The following is a 19,857-nucleotide window of genomic DNA, read 5'->3' as shown; positions in this document are numbered from 1 at the left end:
CTTAAAGCATTTTGTCGGATTTGTCTCTCGCATTCACCTTTTTTTCTACGAATTCGTTTCAGAGATCCATCTTCAAATTCAAATGATCTCAAGAAGATTTCAAAATTCCTTTCTACTATTGAAACTATTGTTATTTGGGTACCATTCGTCGCAATGAAATATAAACGAGAAGATGTTTCTGCGAAAAGATCACAATTGCTCACCACCTTGAAAATCGCCAGATTAAGTCATGCGAACTTTACTTCTTCAATTGTTCGCCAACTTGTTCTTGTGTTACAACTTGCCACCTTACGCCTGGAATGCCACATAATGGTACCGGCAACAAAAGAAAACTTCTGAGCCATCTCACCTCAACCGCAGGAGCATGGCAACATAATGAATTGCTGCCAACATAATGAAGTAATTCCGGGTAACAAATTTCCACCAGAGCCTCTCGGATGAGAACATTCCCACCATCAGCATCAGCAGCCACAGCCAGTGAAAAGCGCAAAGAGCGCATCTTAAAAATTTCATGGCAATTTAAATTTGGTCGTGCTGTTCGTTTTTTTTGTTGCTCTGACGATGAGTGTAATGGCACAGGACGAAAGGACAACTTGTTTGAGCTAGTACCTAATAATGAAGAGAGCTACAAGAGGTCTGATGAGGACGACGAGCAGCAATGCCATCACGATATTTAGCGTGTATTCAAGGGGCATTCCGTAACAACGACGATGTTGGCTGATTTTGCTCCTACATTTTTTTTCGTTCGTTTCTCGGAAGCTAGGTAAGGTCAGAGTCTCGGCGGGGGATGCTGGTTTTCTTCTGGCTGTCAGGCTTTGGGACACTTGTTCGAAATAAATTTGGTCGAAATAAATTTAGTCAAAAGCACATTCGGTCGAAATGCACCTTAAAACACCACGCCATTACGTAACCCCTGTACCAACAGCTTTTTTTTTATTTATAGGCTTACAATTAAAATTAAATACCTTTCCAAATTTCCATTTGATGAAATGTCCATTCGACCCAAACCCAAGTTCGACCATTTGTCCCTTCGTCCAAATGTCCCACATTCCGCTAGCCACGAGAATGTCTAATGTAGCGTGCCTCCTTTAATAGCCCGCAAAAACATGTTCGCCTTTCTGCACCCAAAAACCGAAAGGGGCCGAGGACTTACTTTATCGGGTGTGGGTTTGCTTTCTGATGCTTGCTGCTGTGGGAGAATGGTCCATCCGTCGTCTTTGTCGTTGCTTGCTGGCCGGCCGGTTCAAAGGCGCAAACAGAATCCGAATTGTGTCCTCCGGCAACGGCGGCGTGAGGATGAAATTATGGCGATGGTTTTCGGATGATGTTATTGTTGGATATATTTTGCGGCATTTAATTATTGTTTCTATTAGCTGGAACGGTTTCATTGTGATGGCCACTTCTTGATGGGATCACCACCAGTGCTTGGAGGATGGTGTGGTTTTGCTGCGAAGAGTGAGCCGGTGAGTGAATAATAATTGAGGGAATCTTTTGTGACTTAATGAGGAGCAAATTGGAATTGGACGATAGCTGTAGGTGATGAACATCAATAAAATTTGTTCATTAGCTAGAAACATGTTTCATACCTTTTTTAATTTGACTGCCTCAAGATGAGTGTTTTTTTAATAACTCTCCTTCTGTTTTGATACATCAAATTTAAATGAAGTTTCTGCCAAAATGGCAATTCTAAAAAATATTCAAAGAAAAAATTGTCAGTACAATCGTTTATAGCAGATTAGACGGCACCAGCATTTCACAATATTTTAGCTACTTATTTAAACAACACCTCTCAATATTCAAACCCACTAAAACACTCCACTGACATTATTAGAAAGAGGTACCGTAATCCAGGGTATCATTGATCAGCGGGGTAACATTGATCGGAATGGCCCATCTCCTAAAAAGTTCGCATCGCCATTTATTGATGGAACATTTCCAAATCATGAATGGAGCTTCTCTTTTTTATATTAATAAGCTCATGAAAGTGCAGATTTTGTAAATTGCGTTTACCTTTTGCGTAAATTTGTCAACTTTTCGAAACAATTATTTCAATAGGTAGGGATGATACTATCGAACATTCATGTATCACACAAGTTCTGCTAACGATATGAGCAAGGAAAGTGTGGTTCTTACTAAAAATGGCATCGTCGAAAACGATTCCGTTGTCAAAACTTTCATAAGTATGCTCAATTAGCCAACATTAACGAATTACTGTAAAGAATATAGAATTCCCTTAGGAAATTGCCTACCTTTAGGCGTATTCCGTGATTCGAGGTTTTTTTTAATTACAAAATAACTCAAAAAGTAAATGACTTGTAAGCGTTTGGCCTTCATATTTGGCTTCGGGGGCCATGATTTGAGTAAGTAATGACATTTTCAATATTACCGAACATTGTTCACATAGGGGATCAATGTTACCCCAAATCAGCTTAATCAAAAAATCACTTAAAACATTTTTTTAAACATGCTTAAATCTTTCAAAAAAGAAAATGCTGTATATAGTCTCGAGCTATGGGTGGCAGTACTTGTTTTAAAAATATAAAATTTGCAACATTTGCATTTTCAAACAAAATATTTGAGAAATATTCAAAAAAATGATCAATGTTACCCCGGATTACGGTAATCCTTTTCTTTCCGATAATGGAATTTGATAGCGTGCGTGGAGTCAGAAGTGCAGTTCACAATCAACAAATTTACAAAATGTTGTCAAAATAGTGCTGCGATTAAATCGATATATCTTGAGAGAACCGAATGAAGTCGATATATATCAATATCACCCAGATAAATCAATGAGCGTGTTTTATGTATTTTTTCCGTTGAATGTGTCCTGTAGATTGTTTGTTTAATTGTTTTTTTTTTTCGTTGAAATTGTGTCAACCTAGAAGATGATGGTGCAAATTAACATTAATATTGCATCAAATTTCAGAAATGGTGTATCGATAATCAGGAAAGGTTTTGAAAAAAGTACCAATTCTCAGACTTTAAAAAGCAATTTATTTTATTTTCAAACAATTCCTCGGAACAAATATGAATGACAGATTTTTTTCTCATTTTGAATTACTCATGATCATGCGCCTTACAAAAGAAGAATATAGAGAAATAACTTCAAACATTTTTGTGCTCTCATCAAATGTTCCATAGGATCAAATCCCGTTGACAGAAATTCAAAATTATGTCATTCTTATAATACCGACAGTGCTGACAAATAAGTTGGGAAATTCAACGTTTTAGTATTGAGATCAGTGTTGTCAGCAACCACGGTAGTCGACACGTTTTCGCTGATATTCGGCTGCGCTTCCCTTGAAAGTTCACAACACGAGCGGTCAAACGAATGTCGGAAAGAAACATATCAATTGAACGCCTCTGACCACGGTTTTGTGTGTTTCTGTCATTTTTCGTAAGAGGCCCTGCTTTCACTGTATGTGTGTAACATACGACATAACAAGCAAGATCAAACTAGTCATGTTGCTTATGATCCGATATGCACAGAACAGATAGCCATCCTAGAACAATAAGCAATTTTCGGCTAGAGTACGGGAAAATGTGTAGAAGAGTAGGCGAATAAAACATTGTTTGCCCAATTGGAATTTACAGTACAGGATATTGACGTTAGTCTCGTCTAAAAAGGTCTACTCCGCTCGTATAAGTTATTTGACGTTATGTTAACGTCGTTGATTTTCCAGCACAGTAAGCCTTGCATCAAAAAGGTAGGGTAGGTGTACCAGTATTCACCACCATAAGGTAAAATATGTTTTATAAATAAATCAAAAGACCTTTGATTACCGTTAATACGAAGACAAATTAAAGACCTCCATGTCCCTTGCAGTTGCCCAAAATTTAATGGCTCATAAGGTAATCTAGAATGCCGTGAAAAGTGTACTGCGATGTGTCAAACTTGGGTACCTTTTGCACTACCGAGGGACTAAATGCAGTACTAGAAGTGGTACCCAATCTGAGCCCGAGTGGGACGGACCTGGTTAATACGTTGGACGAAAGCTTCTAGTCCATGTTTAGCAGGAAAAATATAAAAAAAGAAAATTTGTTTTTGTTTTGAGAATTGGGGTGACGAGTTGACGACGGTAAGAGGTCACCCTTGTTGACCACTTGCACCAGTACAGTGAAACCTCCATGAGTCGATATTGAAGGGACCATCGACTCATGGAAATATCGAGTAATGGAACAGCAATCCTGTGGAAAGCTGCTTAAAGGGACCATCATAGTAACCATGAAATTTGGTTTCTAGTATGGTTCCATGAGTCGATATCGAGTCATGGAGGTATCACTGTATTATGCCGTGTTTTTTTATTTCAGTATCTGAATTTGTCATTTACGTTTATTTTTTTATTTATGGTGGTGAATTCAGGAACACCATGGTGCAAAGGAGCAAACGTTCTGAGGATTTTCTGAGAAAAGAATTGAAATTTCTCAGAATGTTTCCGTATGATTTCAAAACGATTTGACTTACACTACAACGATTTTTGCTTATGTGTTTCGTAAAACGGTATATGATTCGGGTGGTGAATACCGGTTCATCTTCCCTACATAAATCAAAATATATGCCAACAAAAGCCCGATAGGCTCCGAAAGGCAAATAAGAACGATTCTTCACCGTTGGGTTTAAATTTTCTTTGGAAATGTGTATAAAATGGTGTGGTAACTGGTAACTGGTATGTGTGATTTCGACCTGTACCAACCACTATCAAGCTCCACCCGACCCCTTGCTTCACAGTTAATGAATTTGTTTTTTAACTTACGATAAATGAAAGAAAAAGATGACGAAAAATGTTTTGTTTCATGTACAGTGTGCCGCAAACACTGTTTTTGCTTAACGTGCCTCCAAACCTCTTCCGATCGTGTTGCTTTTACATTCTCGGGAAGGATGTCATTGAAATTATCCAATTTTCAATTCCACTGTTTTGTTTTGTGTATAATTTTCCACCAAAGGTTTGCTATGATGAAAGTGTAGCAGAAAAAACAGCTGTCAGTCAGATTTGGAAATTTTTAGACGAGTGCAAGGTTGGTTAACTTGTCGTGGTGTTATGTTCTTTCTTTTCGTTGAAATAAATTAATACAAATCTTCTTTGCTACGGCACCACTAGTTTGGAATGCATGAAAAAGATTTTTCTTAAAACCCTTAGCACCCGGTATGGTGCATCAGATCCGCTTCCCAGAGTAATTGGCTGACGTCTGGTTCATAGCCAGAGTAGAGAAACGAATGTCGAATTCCAATCAATCAGAGTTTTCAATCAGAGTCCCGTTTTACAAGGCCTAAGTGGGTGTTAAGAAATTGGCCCTTAAGGACAAGTCGCCCGTCATTCGTTTTGGCAGCCATGTTGACATTGCAGATCGCAATTTCAAATTGAACAAACTCAGTCCTCATAGCTCATATTCATCCGGAAAAGTATCACTATATGCGCTGAATTGCAGAGATCATGCTGATACTTTTTCAGATGCGTCAGTGCAATACCAACTGTTTTTTTTTTCAATTCGAAATTGTAACGGCCTACTTCGCCTTAACCGCACATGTTAAGCGTTCTAAAATTATTATGTTTAAAAAATCCTTGACTTCATAAGTGCGCACTATAAGAAATGCAATTTTTTGTAAACAAAATTTAAATTGCTTCATGACTTAAAAAATACCAACGATTATTACGATGTTTTTAACTGTACAAAAATGTTTTGTGTTACATTGTACAATTCTAACATATATCAGTATGAAAATTTTCCTTCATTTCGGATAAAAATCCTTACTGACATATTATTCTAGAGATGGGTAAAAATTTAAGCCAATCCAGTACAAACTATTACGTAAATTCTTAGGCGATTTTTGGTTGTTTGCGCAATTCGGAATTTTAGGTTTTGAAGATGACATAAATCGCATATATCAAGATTTTTTACTGTAATATGATCTGTGATTGTATCATAATGGTCGCAAACTCTAAAAACGACTTTTTTTATTATTTATAGAATTGTTTGTATGTTACCTAATGGAAATTTTAAACCTAATACCATAATTTTTCACTTATGGAGAGTGCTGACAGCTCAACTGTCAACATGCTTCTTGCCTTCTTTGTTTTCAATATTTGATTCTTGGCATGTTCACAACACACAGATGGACTATGAAAAAGGATATGAATATAAAAAATAAATAGCAGTTTGCCAACACACAACTATTTTTAGGTATTCAACTTTTTCAAATGTAAAATCATCGAAAAACACCTAGAAATTTTAAATACGTTGACTTGAATTTTGACGGTATTTCACGCTCTTCCCTTCAAATGTACCGTTTTCCAGTGACAGTTGGTGGCAGGTTCCTTTGACTTTTGGGGGCTCGCAATCTAAGCCTGCTGTCTCCTCTCTGCTGGTCTGAGAACCTATAGTAACTGAATTCATCATGGATGAACATGAACCGAGGTAAAAAAAACAGCATGCCGATGAAACGTCAAAATGTGTTCAAAGCAAAGTAACTTTCGAATCAAGTGCAGCATGAGAATAGGTTTAGGATATGATATGGTTAATTTAGGTAAATTTGCTGTCTCGGCATCTCAAGTAATCAAATAGCACTTTTATTCGCTCTGCATGTTAATATAGTGCCAATATAAATCTACCAAATCTATAAGGTCAAAAGCACGAATAATAAATCGAAAGATCTGATATAGATACAGTTTTTGTTCAAAATCTTACTCTGAATCTCAGAAAAGGCATCTAGAAAACTCTTAAATTTCAAACACCCTGATAATTTAGGCCATCAACCATTTATTTTTAATTTTAAAATATGTAAGTTTAAGGACACTTTTCTTCACTCTGCTTTACCCTCTTTTCCTTCTGATAATTACAAAAAAGAGAGATTCTCAATAGTTGAGGTAATGTTATCTAAAATTGTGTTTAAATGGCGAAAAAACGACAATACGTACTTTAATCCTCCCACTAATATAAATAAAATTTCCGGTCGTAAGTTACCACTAGTTATATGCCGGTCATTAAAGTCATTAGAAATGAAGAATAATTAATATTGAAATTCTTACTTTTTCTCTAAGAGCATATCCTCTTGTAATATTCTTAAAAAACAACTTAACACTACTTGTTTTTAATTATGAATCGTGGTTTACGGCTAACCAGCCGAGTGGAAGTTTAACAACTACCGAAAAGCTAAATATAACATATACTCTGCAATTTTATTAAATGGACAAATTGATGTGAAGTTTTGCGAAAAAATTACACGTCTTCTCAGTGAGAATCGAACTTACGACTCTTTGATCTCTAGTTAGGGCGCGTTACGCCTACGCCCTAAAGCCCACACAATAGAAACCTCAGCCAGCGCAGTTGCTGGCTAGTGTTGTGTGCTATTTCATTACCTAAAAAATAATGCACTCTCGGGATAGGCATTGGATATAAATAGATAGCCTTGTGTTTGGATGGGCATCTAATTCTTCCGAAAAAGGTGTACTTTGCGAAAAAGGACCACGTGATTATTGAGCTGAAATTGAATTCAGGTTAACTTCTGCGTTCATGAGTCCTCTCATGGCGTAGGGGTAACGCGCCCTAACTAGAGATCAGGAGTCGTGAGTTCGATTCTCACTGAGAAGACGTGTAACTTTTTCGCAAAATTTCACATCAATTTGTCCATTTAATCCAATTGCAGAGTATATGAGTTAAGATCGAACCCTTACCGATCCTCAACAATCATCCATACACCAATCGCTTTATTGGTGTATCATCATTTTCATCATTCCCGGCAACAACAACAACAACGACGACGTCCACCACACCGACGACGATAGCCCAGCTAGTAGAACGGAAACAGTAGTCTAGCATCAGCATTTCATCACCCGACAACATTTACGTGAACAACCACCGAACGAGACCACTAAACGAAGCCACAGCCCTTTGGACCCGCGGCATCAGCAGTTCTTCCACAGCAACAGCATAAGCATTGCAATAGGCAGTAGATCGAATAAGTTCTTTTTTTAAAACTTAGTCTGGGTGACACCCTTCTTCACTTATGTAATGTTTAGCTTTTCGGAATTTAACACTATTTTTAACGGACTTTTATCATTCATATTTGAATTCAATTAAATAAACTACATATTGTAGAATCTGATGGCTAAAACAGGAAGAAAATGCAAAACCATTTTTTTACCCTTAAATCAAACGAAAATATTCCACTCCCTCTGAAGATTACCCTTGTTTTGCAACAACCTTGGAGTGGAAATCTTAAAAAAGATTTAGACGAGTTTTCTTGACTAATTATGTACATTTTTCGAAAAAATTACAGTGTAAAAAGCTTGCCCGCCGCCACCAGGTGCGCTAGTGTTGGTGTTAATTTTGGCATCTGTTTTTGCTGTATTCTTTCCTATCTGTTCTGTGCGATATGTCTAAATTCTATGCAAAAGTTAGGATTTAGGCAAATGTCATTGTGACATTCAATTGACAGTTTTGTGTGTTTCTCGATATTCATTCTACCGCTCGTGCTGTGTATGAGAGGGGGCGGTAGCGGATGAATGCAGTGAAATAAAATGACAGCTGACTATGGTAACAAAACGAACGTCGCACAATGTGTCAAATGTTTACAACACTGAATGAGATTTTCTAATCAAATGCAAGTCGGAATCGATTATCCGATATATTAGACTCTATTATCGCGAGTGTGTCTTATGTGATCTTTTTTTTGCATAAGCTTGATATAATTACAATATACAATATGTTTGGTTTAACCTTTTTTGGACGTAGGTAGCTTAAAAAGGGTTGTTTTTGTATATATAAAAGCGAATAGTCGCAGTGCATATTAAATTCATGAATTCAAATGTATACATTAATTTATTTTTTTAAGATAGGGTCGATGTACCAATAGCCGCATAGCTAAGAACAAATATTTGTATAAAATCAAAAAATAAAGCCTGCGGAATTATTTTTAGATCATCTGAAAGCTTTTTATCTTGGATTTGTGGAAAAATTATGAAACATACGAAAACTCATGTTTTTGTATTTATTATCGCTTGTGTCACTATAGGAACACATGTGCCTATAGTAGCACTATTCCTAATTTCTGTTCCTATAGTAGCACTAGCCTTACGGAATAGGCAAAACACAAATCAAAACCGTATTTTTACAAAGCTTTTATATTGATTGATTGATTTGACTTTATTAACGAGATTTTTAGCCCTGGGCTAGTTCATCTCGGGACCAACGGCTTTACTTCCCTTCCGAAGGAAGTCGTCACTATAACTTTTTACGTCATAAGTGACTATGTCGGGGATGGGATTCGATCCCAGGTCCTCGGCGTGAGAGGCGAGTGTTCTAACCACTACACCAGGTCCGTCCCCAAAGCTTTTATATTTTTCCTTTGAAGTGTGGATCAAAAGCGTTCGATTGATGAAAAAAAAATCCTAATTTATCAACTATTTTGTTTGATAACAAAATAGTTTCTCTTAGTAGTGCTACTATAGGAACAATAGGTTAACTATAGGTGCAAAGGAGCTAAAACTTTAAGCAAAACTATTTATTTCGATCATTTTTGAACAAAATCGAGCTGTGTGTCAATGGTACTTAGATAAACAGCTACTGAACTTCATGTCAAAAATTATTTTGCTACGATTACCCGCGAAACGGCCGTAAAAAGCCACTAGTGCGACTATAGGGGACCGTCCACTAAGGGAACACCGACCCTATTATGATTTTTTGAAGAAAAATGAACGTAACTAGGAACAGCCGATACAAAAGGGGACATTTTCATAAATTCAACGTCGATCTTCGATGTAAATCACAAACAAAAGGAAAAATCTAAATGGGAATTATACAAAGCTCTTCGAAAGATACACTGCAGATCTTGTCAGAATTAATTACGTCTTACACTCAAAGTATAAGTGAACGACCATATATTACGTTACGTAAAATATTGACCGTAAAATTTTACGGTGCCCAGCCGTAGCGGTAAACGCGCAGCTATTCAGCATAACCGTGTTGAGGGTTGTGGGTTTGAATCCCGCTGGTCGAGGATCTTTTCGTAAAGGAAATTTTCTCGATTACCAGGGCATAGAGTATCTTCGTACCTGCCACACGATGTACACATGCAAAAATGGTTAATCGGCAAAGAAAGCTCTCAGTTTAATAACTATAATACAAATCATCACGCTTCCATCAGACAACCTTGGATGATGTTATTTATGAACGACCCATAAAGCTGAGACGTTGTTCGTTTATTACGTTAGACATTATTTGGGATTTTCGACAGTTTCCCTCGCTATTTTTCTTGGATGAAAAATAAAAATAAATTGTATTGCGTGTAAGAAATCTCAAGCCCTTTCGTCCAAAATCACTTACTTAATTAATGTACGCCCCTAAAATAGTTGATCTAGTGTAGGTAAAGTAGTAACTGTACTTGAAATGGCCATTTTTTATCTGCTCAAGAGTTTTTGAGTTCGTACGCCACCGCATGATACTAAATGATTTTGAATTTATATGCAAATTTCAAATTTTTTCTTTTGATGTCCATAAATCATGGAGTTGGTTCGATAAAAATTTTCTTTTAGCGGCAATACAAAGGTCAACTTAGGCAACTTTTGCTGCAAAAACTGTGAGAACGTCATTTTTGTAAATTTTGAAAATTCTCTTCTGAAAAGCTCGAAATTCGCCTATAATAGTTATCGTGCAAGCTTCTTCATTATGACCTTAAGATCTACAGAGCTTCCACCTGCTATGCTCCACAATCTGACGTCAACGAGCTGCTTCAATGGTGTTCAGAAAATGGAATGCAGTTGAACAACAGCAAATGCAAGTGCATAACATTCACACACTGCCATTCCAGAGATGCTCTTTCAACTATGAAATCAACGGTAGTATCATCGACCGAGTAACGACCATTAACGATTTGGGTGTTACCATTGACAGTAAACTGAAATTCAGCAAACACGTGAGCGTAACCACTGCCAAGGCTTTCACTATTTTTGGGTTCATTCGACTTAACTCACAAGCGATCCAAGATATCTACACTAGAGTGGTTCAGAATATCGTTTTTGCTCTACACCGCTCATTCGATTCAAGATCAAATTCTGAGTGTCCTCCCAAAATTTGAGCTCATTTGGATGAAAACTGAGACTGCACAAGCCCCTTAAAGTTTATATGGGAATTACTATGAGAAAAGCAACCAATTCATTCAATAGGTCATAGTGTTTGCCCATGTGCTCTTGGAGATTACAGCTACGTTGATACTGTGAGATACATTCATCAGCTACAACTTTGCCGTAGACCGTTTTCAAATCGGACGCATCAGTAATTAGTTATTGATGTTTATCCAGTTACAAATTCTTCAGCAGTGCTCATTTTACTTCTGAACAGGCAACATTGCTGCACCTGGCGCGAAAGATAACACGCACAAATCATGGCTACTATGTTTTACTGCATATATCCAGTGATGCCTGCAGAACAGCCCAATAATTATAGCCAAAGTTTTACAACTCCTTCAAAAATCAATAACTAATTACTGGGACTTCCGACTCAAAACGGTCTTCGGCAAAGTTATAGCTGATGAATGTATCTCACAGTATCATAGTAGCTGTAATCTCCAAGAGCACATGGGCAAATACTATGACCGATTGAATGAATTGGTTGCGTTTCTCATAGTAATTCCCATATAAACTTTTAAGGGGCTTGTGCAGTCTTAGTTTTCATCCAAATGAGCTCAAATTTTGGGAGGACACTCAGAATTTGATCTAGAATCGATCGAGCGGTGTGGAGCAAAAACGATATTTTGAACCACTCTAATCTACACCCTAAAGACATTGAATTGTTCATTGGTGCGAATCATACTGGAATACGCTGACTGTGTGTGGTCATATTATGACGCTACTCAGGTGCTCCCCATTGAAAAAGTACAGCGTAGCTTTCCCAGACAATCAGAAGTCGCATAACAGTTTACGAACAAAGTCGTTTATTTACATAAATTGCATCACACCCATACTACATGGTGGATGAAATCGTTTGAACGATGAGTTTTATGAGTTCATTTGTACATTTTGTTTCGTCCCGTATTCTCGTACAAAACAAGTCGGATCAAACGGTAGCAGCTGTCAAAGGCCTTTTCGCAACATCTTATACGTGAAACTTTGCACATATAAGCATCGCATAACGCGAAAGATGATTTAATTAAACGTGCATTCTGGTTGTATGGGTTCTTAGTTATGCACTCAGCTCACTACCGTGGATCGACCCTGTTAATCTTCCGGACTATGAGAGTCGCTGGTGCTGAACATGGAAACACTGTCATTTAGGAGAATCAAATTAAAGCGAATGTTTGTATTTAAGGTACGCCGGGGCAAGTGAGAATCCGGGGTAAGTGAGACATTTCGTCATAGCTCAACTAGGAAAAGTTTTTCATGGGGGTATTCTTCTAGAAAGTTGAAGATACAATGACAAGGAATGTATTTAGTACTGAACATATTGTTATTTTTATTACCATGTGGTTCATGTAACAGTTGTCAGTTCAGCGCCATTTTCAACTTGCATGACAAATTGTGACACGTTTCACGTCTTGCATTGACTCGCAAAAAATAAATGTGTTTTAAATCGAATTTCCATCAGTAAGCTATAATTTTTAGTATTATTACAAGCTGCTAACGAACCAGTATTTTGTTTTCGTTTCATATGAAATTTTCGATGGTCTATCTTACCCAAAACTATATTTGTACCTGGGGTAAGTGGGACCTATCAAAACAAAAACCAGAATCAAAACTTTTCGTACACGTTTCATACATTTTGCTAGAGATTAGCACTAAAACATTCAAACAAATGATTTTTATCAAAAAAGATCAACCTCAAATTACGTAATTGCATAAGAGGGAGAAGAAAAGTGTTATTATTCTTTATTTTTTAATTATTTTTTTATTTTTGGAATACAACTTCAAAATTGAACAAACACACAGCTGAAATTTGAAATGCATTCATGTGAACGATTACTTTTCTATGTTATTTGAACTTTATTTGTTATTTCTACCAAATTAAGAAGTGATGTAAAACAATTCCATCCCATAAGGTGGTTTTCTGCCATGCATATAAATAATAACAAAACATATTTATAATTTCGTCAATTATTGATTGTTTATGTGCTACATTTTAATTAACAACTTATAAATGATATATTTTGAACATGTTTAATTCCTTTTTACGCTTTTATTGAGCAATTTTCAGTTAATATTAAATGTGAGGTGACATACTATTAAATAAAGGGTTTCTTCCTAAAACGTAACGTATTTTATGGTTGATCCCTTATGTACACCAAATATGTACTTAAAATAAAAAATCTATGACTTATCAATCCTATTATTGTAATGGTTGACTTACTGATGTGGATTGACGCATGAAACAGGATGTGTCCAACTTGCCCCGCTTAGCGAGGTAACTGCGTCCATTGGCTCATTCTAAAACATTCTTCCAAGGTTTTCACAATTTCGAAATTATTCGATTAGTTTCATGCACACACCAGCAAATATGTTACCAAAACGTGATTGTGTTGCTGGATTTGAAAAATATTGACATTTGAAAATTTTATTGAACAATTTGTTTGAACTATCGTTTTTTTCGTTCCCACTTGCCCCGCGGTACCTTAATTTGATTACGCACAATATTGTCTGTAGCGGTTTATTAGTGGAAGTAGGGTTTCTCGCTCCTAGTCGTTATTTACGTATTCGTCAACTTTTGGCACCTAGACTGCCTATGGTCAGAATACCCGAGCAAAGTTGAATAGCAAAATGATATCAAATCTTGTTTCCTGGTTATCATCATTTGATAAGTGATTTTGTTATCATCTTGGCTGGATCAACAGCCAACAAAACAAAAATTAGAACTCAAATTTGTTTGTTGAATAACAAAGTAATAGTTAATTATGTTATCACTGAGTTCAAGTTGATAACTAACTTTACAACATCATACTTTTTTGAATTTTATGGTCATAATTCACGGGCAAATTTTGAGAAATGAGTATTTTGGATTAAACTTACGATTCAAATAATTCTACAAAATTTTGTATGACGAAGAGTCAACTTTGTTTATCAACACACACTTTGTAAAAATGTGATGGGAAAGATGTATGATAACATATTTTGTTATCAACCTGTTACAATAATGTCTGTCACGGATACAATGATAACCAATTCTGTTATCAATCGGTTATCATTGATAACAGAATATCAAATTGATAATAGTGATAAAGAAATTTGTTATCATTTTGATATTATTCTTTGCTCGAGTAGCCCACTTACTAGTTGTATTCGCAGTTTTAGTATTGTTAATGATGTGTTCGATTTTGATCTTTCCAACGTTGAATCAGAATATAGAATAATTAGTATTCGTTGAGTAGATCAGACTGTAGGGAATTTGTCCAACATGTTGCAAATAAATTAAAAAAAAATAAATACAAGTAGCTCACAAGATTTTTAATTTATAGGCGTGCTGCCCTCAGCAAAGTTGTTGGTTTTAACTAGATCTACACTGTCGTTCTACGCATATTTGTCCCGCGATCCATAATGTTTACATAGAACAAGAGACAAGTAGGCGTAGAAGGACAGTATAGATTTCCCATATGTCACTTTTTTGAAAAATGTGACACAATATTTTTTTCAAAGAAAATCTCTGATAACTCAGCAACCTTAAGCGATAGATAGTAGTTTCTACAGCAAAAAGTTGCAAAATAAAAGTGCTTAAAGTGCTCGGAACAAAACTTTTGCGAGAAATTATCGCACAAAAAGTTATCGAGCAAAAACTGATTTTTCAGGACCACCCTAACTTATTTGTTTAAAAATGTGGGTACTTCGGCAAAGTTGCTTCAAATTGATTCTTCTAAAACATTACTGAAAGATACCATGTCCATATAGTTACAAATGGATTGCATTGACGTTCGAATATCTCACCTTAAGTATATACAGTTAGACATATTTTTTTGCAATCAAATAAAGCCAGAACAAATACAGAATATAAAGCCAGATCAACTACGATCCAAGGTAGAGTTAGCCATTTAAATTAAATTTTATTATGTTCCCTTACTTGATTCGAGATATGTAATGTCGAGTAAAGAGATGACTATATGTTCTGCCATGTTTTGAGTTCAACGACCGTTCTAGGTAATACAAGAAATTACCCAGACAACCAGAAGTCGCATAACAGTATACGAAAAAGTCGTTTATTTATAAAAATTGCATCACACCCGTACTACATGGTGGATGAAATCGTTTGGTCGATGAGTTTCCTCGCATAAAACGTTATTTTATGAGTTTATATGTACGTTTTGTTTCGTCCCGTATACTCGTACAAAGTTAGTCGGATCAATCCGTAGCACCTGTCAAATGCATTTTGTTATCATAAATTAAGTCGCATAAGAGTACAGATTAGTTCGCAATAAAATCTACACACTCGCATAGCATGCTATTTTTCATCATATAAAAATTTACGTATATCGCCTCCGCTTTTGTACGTATAAGGCCTTTTCACACCATCTTATACGTGAAACTTTCCACATATAAGCATCGCATAACGCAAAAAATGATTCCGTTATACGTACATTCTGGTTGTCTGGGTATTTGGATAAGGCCTTCAGATTCAAAAGCGTTACTTTCGGAAGATCAGGATCAAGGTTTAAGAGTTCAACGACTATTTAAGGTTACCAGCTCTTGGGTAAAGCTCATTAGATCTACGAGCGTAACCATACAATTATTCATACAAGCTTTAAACTGTACCAAGTTTTTGATTCAACGACTATTTAAGGTTATCCAAAACCTCCATTATGTACAGGTCTACACTATGTACCATGTAACACATATGGAAATCAATAAATCAGTCTCTTTTCAGCTACCGTACAGTGCAGAACGTGTTTTGTTTCCTGTCAGAAAAACGTTTCGTTGCTCGCGCAGTCCGCATAATCCTCCTGCGGCCAGTAGCCTCCCAGGCATATTTAGGAGCTTTCAAAAGGTCTGCCTACAGGCGCTCGAACTTGTCTAACTGCCTAACATTCTAAAAAATAAATGAAAACCGAATTTGATTCTTTACTATTCAATTCCACTTGAGTTTGTATCCTCCGATAGATACGCGTATTTTGACCTCACCTGTAAGGCCGTCTTCAGTGTCGTGTACTAGACTCGACTTCGTCGAATGAAGACGACTTTACAATTGAGGTTGAAATACGTGTATCTGTTAAAGGATACAAACTCAAGTGGAATTAAATGGTTTAGTACTAAATTCAGTTTTCTTTTTTTTTTCATAGGTATTCCGCTAAACAGCTCAAAGATTCATTGTCATTCATTCTTTTGGAGGGATCATTGGAAAACTCTAGACAGATATTTTCAAAACTGTCAAATAGAATGCTGAATGAATTCATTCAAAAACTTCTGGAACATCTAGAAATTACTGGAGTACGTCATCGAGTGTTCCCTGGAGGAATTTTTAAAGATTTTCCTGACAGAATGATCGTCGGCAATGTGCTGTAGAAGTCTTTACATTGAGGAGTTCTAAGATTCAGAAGACCACGTGCAACACAGCGTTAGTTGGGTGTTCTACAAATCAAAAAGACAGCTTCGCGGAAATTATTTCAGAGTAAATCAACAATTAATCATTTATCCATTCCGAATTCGTAAAGCGCACCGTACTTAAAGTACCCCTGGAGCTAGTTTTTCGAAATGGAGGCCTTCTTGGAAGCCGTAGATTTTACCCCGGCCCACTTTTCTGTCACGTAGATCGAGGCAGCACTAACGCCTGGAACGCCCACCCGCTGCCCGGGAATGTATTTGCATAAGCGCGTGTACGAAAATGGAAAATTCATTCATTAATATTTAATTAACTGGCTAATTTGGATTTTTAATTACTTCGCATTAACATTGGATTAAAATAAATGTTGTTCATTTTTCGCTTCATCCTCTCGCGGAACCCTTTTGCAGCAACTGCTGGATGAGCATGGGTTGCGTTGGGGGTCGGGGGTTCAGCCATCATTGTTTTCAGGCGTAATTTATTATTTATCCCCAGCAGTTGATTGTTGTTGAAAGCACTGAACTCCGGTTGTGCCCTCAGTTGTTAAGGGTGAAAGGGTTGAGTCGCATACCGGATTGCAATCCGTCCGGGGAATATTTCGAATCCTCACCGCCAATAATGTGAATGCGACGACGCACCGCAACAACCAATTCAACGCAATGCACATCGAAGGGTGTCCTGGTAGCCCTAGCGGTAAACGTGCAGCTATTCAGCAGGACCAAGCTGAGGGTCGTGGGTTCAAACCCCATCGGCCGAGCCTCTTTCAGTAAGGTAAATTTTCTAAAATTCTCAGGGTACGCTTATCCCACGATACACAGATGCAAAAATGATCATTTGGCAAAAAAAGGTATCAGTTTATAACTGTGGGAGGACACTAAGCTGAGAAGCTGGTTCTGTTCTTGTTGGGACGTAACGCCAGAAGGAAAGATGAATAATATCAATAAGTGTTGCCAAATGGTTGGGTTCGCCCCACCTCTAGGAAGGGAGGGGGTTCCTCCAGGGAACAAGTAATTCATATTCATAAGACAACTCCACTCTCATTCATTTGCCCTTACGTGCTGGGAAGAGCTGGAACAGGGGTTCTCAATTGTAATGGGAAATCACACGGGTAACCTTCTAATTATATTTCGGCACATGCTTTACCTGTTTTTTCTCTTCAAGAAACCCTTCTACGATTGATTTGCTCTTAACTGACCCTAGTCACTTTTGTAGCCAACTGTTGTTCAGTTGACATTTTTTCCTGACAAATTGACAAACGCCAAGGTTATACCAATTTTGAAACCGGACAAAAATTATGCAGAAGCTTCTAGCATTGTCCAATCAGTTTGCTGTCCGTGACGGAGACGAACCAGCCACTGGCTGAAAGTCTCCTTAATAAAGATAAAATAAAAATAAATAACAGTTTGCTCTCCTCCATCAGTGAAATTTTTGAAAAGGTCTTTTTGAACAGAATGTGATGGTCCACATCAACAAAACCTATTCGAGCCACTCGTTGAAGGTCTTTGCCTTCCAGTTTAACAACCACTGATCGCCCCCCTCTGATCCGCAGGGGATACTGTGCTGCAGTTGTTGTCCGGTTAATCGAAATGCCACTTTCCAATCAATTGCCGAACGCTCACACAGAAATCGCACAAAAAAACTGGCGAAAGCGTATAGAATGTTGTTGGTCGGGTCGTCATGGGACATGGGGGTTGGTCGTTTTTTAAACATTCCTTCGTGCTGTTCTGACCCCTCCCCCACCCCCTTAACTATCCAACATTGCGCGATGGAAAACATTTAATTTAATTAACCGTGTAAAGTTCAAAGCGATCGGTGTCGCACTGCGCTCTGAGTGGAAAAATGGAGAGAGGAGGAATATTGAACCTCGAAGCTGCATCTGACGCATTTTGATCGGATTTAGCAGCGGTAACCGAAAGTGCGTGGGAAAAAAATTGGAATCTGCCAAAAGTTTTCTCTTATTCGAGAGTTCTGGTTTCCATTTGCTGACAGGAAGGGGACAGACACAGCGAGGGGATGCGTGGCCACTGGATGGGAAGATAATTTACGCAAATGTTTGGTTGCTAATGGAATAATACGATCGATTGCTTGGTGATTAATTGAATTGGGGATAAAATTTCGGATGAATTCGGAAGATAAGTTCCGTTGACAATTTAAAACTGTTCGATGATATTTCGACTGAGAAATGGTACAACTGATCAACATTGAGTTTGAGTTTTGAGAGCAAACTAATTATTATCTCAGAGATTTGGTGAAGGGTCTTAGGTGTTCCTAAGAAAATCCAAGCGTGCAATACGGCACACAGATGTTTAGCATAAACGTTGAGTGAGCGACCCTTAGTTGAGTAGTGGATAAATGGTAATAATCTAGAGTATTCAGCAAGCGCAATTACGGGTTTTTTAAATATGTTTCAAACCAAATTTCCAGAGAAAATACTCTCTTTGAGATAAATATATTGATGGTATCAACTTCCAGATGTCCGAAAGATCCTACGACATTTAACGTGTAATTTAACAAATAATTTACCTATTCATCACAAAGCTCTACGCGTGAGAAAAGATGTGAATTTCAAGGCCAAAACCAAAATTGGTTGGTACAGATGCAGTAGATCTGTATAACTTAGATTCCAGGATGATTTGAACCTCAAATAGTTACAGGACTGATACACCAATGCTGCCGTTCCACACATATTTGTCTCGCAGTTCCATATTGCATGGGTTTCAAGTGATTTTCCCAAACCGGAAGTCGCCATCTTGGATTCAAAATGGCGTCGGACATAGATTTTTGTCATTTGCCCATCGGTCTCGTTCCAAAAATATCCAAATTTAGTAGGTTTCAAGTGATTTTCCCAAACCGGAAGTCGCCATCCTGGATTCAAAATGGCGTTGGACATTTCCTTCATTTTTTTTCTCTGCGCTTGTCATATTTCTTGTTTTTTTTCAGGTGTGAAACTGCTACGAGGATTGTGAAATTGAACTACGAATACTTCTGTATCGTGTACAAGAGAAGTTATTGGGAGAAGATAGTAGAAGAGACAAGGAAGGGAAGTCATCGAGACTGAAATATTTGTTGGAGAGGCGGAAAAATTTTGTCAATCAACCAGTGGATCGTGGGTGTATCAATCAAAGAAGAAGTAGAAGTGGAGGAATCGTTCTTTAGCGATCAAGACGCTGGTGGAGTTTTTTGGCCACTCGTTTAATATTCAAGATTGGCGTTCGTTAAGTATAATTTTTTTTTGGTTTTGGTTGGTAAATGGCTGGGCATGGCGTACCATTGGTACCTCGCGTACCTGAAGGAATAAAATAGACCCCTTTGTGCGGTCCTTAGCCTCTTGCCCAGCAACTCCTATCCCTA

Source organism: Aedes aegypti, chromosome 1, assembly GCF_002204515.2.
Source record: "Aedes aegypti strain LVP_AGWG chromosome 1, AaegL5.0 Primary Assembly, whole genome shotgun sequence".
In the NCBI taxonomy this organism is placed as follows: domain Eukaryota; kingdom Metazoa; phylum Arthropoda; class Insecta; order Diptera; family Culicidae; genus Aedes; species Aedes aegypti.
The sequence above is the reverse complement of the archived record's forward strand: the minus strand, read 5'-3'. Positions refer to the sequence as shown.